Raw genomic sequence first — 5710 nt, 5'->3', positions numbered from 1 at the left:
TTTTCAGCTTTGTAACGTTTCCATGTTTTATAAACAAGTCTCTATTTTGGCCTCGCCTAATTACTAATTAATATCCCGAGCAGAACCTAACCTAGTGGCAAGATTTCAAATTCCCTTAATTAACAAATTCATTGTTCCAAAAAATTGAGCAAAGACAAAACATTAATTGATAACTGTACATACTCGGGAAGGGTGTAACATCAAATAGCCAAGTGAAGATGAAAGAGACTGGGAAATAAAAATTAAAATAAAAACAAAAAACAGAGATACTATAGCAAAGAGACAAAAAAAGTATTACCTTTCATAAAAGAGGATTTAATAAATGTCAAATGTTAAGGAATGAGTCAGATGAAGAAATCACATTATATCTAATAGCTAGCATTTCTTGTTGCTTTTAAAGTTCTTTTGAGTTAGAGAAAATTTTTTTTCCACATAAATACATTGGACAATAAACAAGGGCATGTGAGAACAAAAAAAAAAAAAAAAACATTTTACTACAAGTAACTATGAGTTTGAGAAAGTACCAAAATTTACATAAAACACATATACAATGAATTGAAATGGACCCAGCATCACAAAGCAGTGCCAGCTTCCAAAGTTGGCAGTATCTGTAGACTTTGTAAATGAGATTAATCAGATCGAGGACAGCTGAATTACATAGCAGGGAACATGGTTTAAATTAAGATGTGCTGAAAACCTCAAACTTCAGCATAACGTTATTTCATCTCCAAAACATTGTTTCTAACCCTCAGTTTTACACTGGAAGGAACATAAATTTGCTATTTAATGCCCAATATTGTGATCAATGTTTGATTCCCTTAAAACAAACATTGTAAAACCTTGATGCTTTACTCCATGTCAATAGTGTTTAACATTAATATTGAGATAGATTTCAACTGCTCTTTATTGACAATTGACAGAATATCTCTATGAAGAGGAAACTCATGAACCTACTAAAGAATATGGGTCAGGTTCATCCATTGAAGATTGATCTACCTCCTTAAAAGTGTGCGTCTCGAACTCTTTGTAGCAGCTGAGTGTGTTGTATGTGCTCGTTTGTTCGTTTTGCTTTTGTTTTTGCTGTGTGTGTGTGTGTGTGTGCACCTGAATACTTGTGCATGTGTGAGTCCAGAAGAAATAAAGGGGAAAAAGGATTTAGAAAATTTTGAGGAGAAGGGTAAGGAACCCAAGGAGTGCTGTAATACATTCAAATCAGTCAGCAGTGTTCTTGACAGAAAGTTTTTGTATAAACTCTTGTTTATTCTTTAAGAAGTATATGTGTGTATGGACAGGGAAAGAGAGATAAAAAGTCAGAAGTTTAGAGTGGTAATAAAACTATAGCCCTGAAGTTTAACTTAAGCATCTCCTCCATGATATGTATCAATTAAAAAGGAAAATCCATTATTACTTTAAAGCATTTTTGAAATGTATGTTATATTAAAAAAAAAAAAAAGCTAACGTTTATCTTAGATAACATTTATCTTAGAAGTGGTAAAAAGAGATCGAATGGATGGTCGAAAATATTCTACATGATTAGCTCCATGTGATATTGTGACTTTTGTGTCTGAATATTTAATCTTCTTTTTTCCACAGCCAAGAGTTCATTATAAATAAACTTTATTTTTAAAGACCCAGTGAGAACATAGAATGATTATAACATGAACATTCCATGTTCCAGCATTAGTCTTCTAATGAATCTTACCCCTAATCAGGTACAGATACTTGAGTATTAACAGAATGTGTTTACTCTGAAAATATTCTAATGGAAACCTTATGTTTCAACTAGGCTTTGAAAGTTAATTACTCTATTTAGTTCAGAAAATAAACCAGGCAATGACAGAAATGAAAGATTCTTTTCCTGGTAATCACATTCCACAAAGCCTTCTTTACTTCCTTATTCCTGAGGCTGTAGATCAGAGGGTTCAGCATGGGGATCACCACTGTGTAGAACACGGAAGCCACTTCGTCCTGACTCAGGGAGTAGCTAGAATTGGGTCTCAGATAAGTATAGGTGACAGTTGAGCAGAACAGAATTATAGCAGTCAAGTGGGAGGCACAAGTTGAGAACGCTTTGCGCCTCCCCTCCCCTGAATGCATACGAAAGATGGTGAAGAGAATGTAGGAGTAGGTAGTAAGGATGACAAGCAGAGCACCGACCATGTTCACACCAGCAAAAGTGGAAATGATGCTTTCATTCAGGTGTGTGTCAGAAGAAGAGAGCTTAAAAAGAGGGGAGGTGTCACAGAAGAAGTGATGGATGATATTGGAACCACACAATGGTAAGCTGCTTACATAACTTGTGTTAACCATGGAGTTCAGTAATCCTGCTGTAAAGGCCCCAGCCGCCATTTTAAGGCAGGCTGTCCTGGACATGATTAAGGAGTAAAGGAGTGGGTTACATATGGCCACATAGCGGTCATAGGCCATTAACCCAAAGAGGATGCATTCAGTTGTTGCCAGGGCGATAAAGAAATACATCTGCAGGAAGCAGCCAGCAAAGGAAATGGTTTTCTTCTCAGACAATAGATCTACCAGCATCTTTGGGGTGATGGTGGATGAGTAGCAAACATCCACAAAGGACAAGTTAGCCAGGAAGAAATACATGGGTGTGTGAAGTCGAGAGTCCACCCTGATTAGCAGGATCATCCCCACATTCCCCAGGACTGTGAGTGTGTAAATCACAACAAAGAGCGAAAAGAGGGTGATCTGTAGCTCCAGGGTGTCTGCTAATCCCAGCAGGATGAACTCAGTCAGTGAGGTACAGTTTTTTCTGGTCATTTGTTACAAATATGATTTGTTTAAACTTTGTATTATGTTTAAATCGTTTCCTCTGCAAAACTTTGTAGGAAGAAGTAGAAATGCTAATGAAGACATTCACGCATGGTGAAAAAAAAATAACCTAGGATAATATACTATAGTAGATGGAATTAATGAAATGAGAGAAAACAAATAGAGGACAAATGGAAAAGGCATTTGATTTTAATGAGCAATGATCTGTAATGAATCAGGGTTGTAGGCCTTCAAAATCACTTCTCTAAGTCCCCAGATTCCTGCTGTGTTTTTGAAAATGCAACATGTATTTTACTCATTCCTTTATACCAGCCTACAGTCAAATGCAAAGGATAAAAATATTCTTGCTGAAGTCTCTCCAATTCTCTGAACAACTACATGGACTTAATACAAGGATAATATTTTCTATTCCTTAAAACTACTCTGTGCAATATTTTCCAAAATTCATGCATTGCCTCTAGAAATAGCTTTTGTGTAACCCTAAGCAGCAAAAGAATGACACTCTCAGCTAAGTGATATTTTAACATTCTTTATACAGTCATGAAAAACCTTTGAAATGTGAGCCAAATTGTTTTTCTATTTAGAAGGCTGGTCCAAATATCAAATTTGTGCCAGGTAGCAACAGTCATGGTATCTCCCCATCCCAGTGAATGACTTTACCAGATCCTTTGAACTTCCTTCCCAGATAGTGTTCTCACCTGTGTAGTTTATCATTTTCTTTAATATTAGGAGTTCTTAGGAGTGAAAACATAAAAAGATGAAAAACTTCATTTTTAGAAAATGCTGTACAATGTTAAAATATCTCTGAGTTTCCTTCTGAGTAAATACATGGTGAGACACTTTTATTTTGTTTTATCTCAGGGGCACTAGGGAACTGTGAGGGTTGTCTGTAGGTATTAATTGTGGTACCAATTCTCTAAAGGCAGAAACTCTAGTCTCAAAGAAAATATGACACTGAACATGTGTAAATGTACTTCAAAGTTGTTGGGGTTCCAAGTTATGTGGAGCTTGCATCATAAGGTGGTCTCTGATCTCTGTGTAATTTTAAAGCCTTCACCAAAGTCAGATTAAATAATTTTAATTAATTAATCATATTGCCTCATTTTTGGTATTTTTAGATTATTTCAAATAAACAGCAAAATGTCAAATTTATATCTTCCCCACAGTTAGTGTTTCTGTATGTGAGTTCTTTAATAAACATATTTATATTGGCTGCTTTGAAGTCTTTCGTCTATCAAGTCCAACATCTGAGCTCTCACGCAGGCAGTTTTGTTGTCTCCTTGTTTCCTGGGTATGGTTTCCACTAATCCGTTTCTTTGCGTGCTTTAACATTTTTTACTGAACACTGGACATTTTACTTTATTTATTTACTTTTATATATATATAGTATTTTAGATGAAGATTCACAGAACTAACTAACTTCTCATTAAACAATTAGTACACATATTGTTTTGTGACATTGGTTACCAACTCCACGACATGTCAACACTCTCCCACCTCAACCTTCGACTCCCTGTTACCAGCTTTCCTGTTCCTCCTACCTTCTAGTCCTTGCCCCTAGGCTGGTGTGTCCCTTTAGTTTCATTTTGTTTTACGAGCCTGTGTAATCTTTGGATGAAGGGTGGACCTCAGGAGTGACTTCATTACTGAGCTGAAAAGGCATCTAGGGGCCATATTCTCAGGGTTTTTCCAGTCTCAGTCAGGCCAGAAAGTTTGATCTTTTTTTGTGAGTTAGATTTTTGTTCTACATTTTTCTCCAGCTCCGTTTGGTCCCCTCTGTTGTGATCCCTGTCAGAGTAGTCAGTAGTGGCAGCCGGGCACCGTCTAGTTGTGCTGGACTCAGTTTGGTGGAGGCTGTGGTGGTTGTGGTTCCTTAGTCCTTTGGACTAATATTTCCTTTGTGTCTTTGGTTTTCTTCATTCCCCCTTGCTCCAGATGGGGTGAAACCAGTGAATTATCTTTGATGGCTGCTCAGAAGCTTTTAAGACCCAAAGTAGAATGCAGAACGTTTTCTTTATAAATAATTTTATGGCAATTGAGATACTTGTTCCCTACACTATGGTCTCCACAGCCCTCTGGTCAGTAATTTGATCCCTTAGGGAGTTTGGATGTGTCTATGGAGCTTCCACAACCTTGCCTTGGACAGGGAGTGCTGGCTTCCCCAGTATTGTGTAATATCTTACCCTTCACCAAAGTTACCACTTATCCATTGTTTATTCAGTGATTTTCCATTCTCACACCCCCCCCCCCACTCAAGTAACCATAAAAGATTGTTTCTTTTTGTGTGGAAATCTTTTCATGAGTTTTTATGGTAGTGGTCTCATATATTTGTCCTTTTTTGAATGACTTATTTCACTTAGCATAATGCTCTCCAGGTTCATCCATTTTGTGAGATGCTTCACAGATTCATTGTTGTTCTTTATTGTTGTGTAATACTCCATCTTGTGTATGTACCACAGTTTGTTTATCCATTCATCCATTGAAGGACATCTAGGTTGTTTTCATCTTTTTGCTATTGGGAACAATGCTGCAATGAACATGGGCATGCATATGTCTATTCATGTGACAGCTCTTATTTCTCTAGGATATATTCCCAGGACTGGGATTGCTGGATCATGTGATATTTGTATTTCTAGCTTTCTAAGGAAGCTCCATATCATTCTCCAAAATGGTTGTACCCTTTTGTATTCCCAACAGCACTGCATAAGAGTTCAAATCTCCCTGCAACCTTTCCAACATTTATTATTTTCTTTTTTTTTTTTTTATTCGTGCCAGTAATGGCAAGGTGAGATGATATCTCATCGTGGTTTTGATTTGTGTTTCTCTAAATGGCTAGTGATCTCGAACATTTCATAATGGAACACTGGACATTTTAGATAATATGTTGTAACAACTGCGGATACTTACCCCTCCTAGGGCT

The 5710-nt window shown here is 36.9% G+C and overlaps 1 pseudogene; it reads right to left on the bottom strand.

The window, feature by feature from the left end:
* Nucleotides 1-1934: 1934 nt before the first annotated feature.
* On the bottom strand, nt 1935-2963 carry LOC100673154 (olfactory receptor 5F1-like; annotated as a pseudogene).
* Between the last annotated feature and the right edge of the window lie 2747 nt (nt 2964-5710).

The sequence above is a fragment of the Loxodonta africana genome, chromosome 7 (assembly GCF_030014295.1).
Source record: "Loxodonta africana isolate mLoxAfr1 chromosome 7, mLoxAfr1.hap2, whole genome shotgun sequence".
NCBI classification, from domain to species: Eukaryota; Metazoa; Chordata; class Mammalia; order Proboscidea; family Elephantidae; genus Loxodonta; species Loxodonta africana.
Note: the sequence above shows the minus strand (reverse complement) of the source record. Positions and strands in the feature narration are given on the sequence as shown.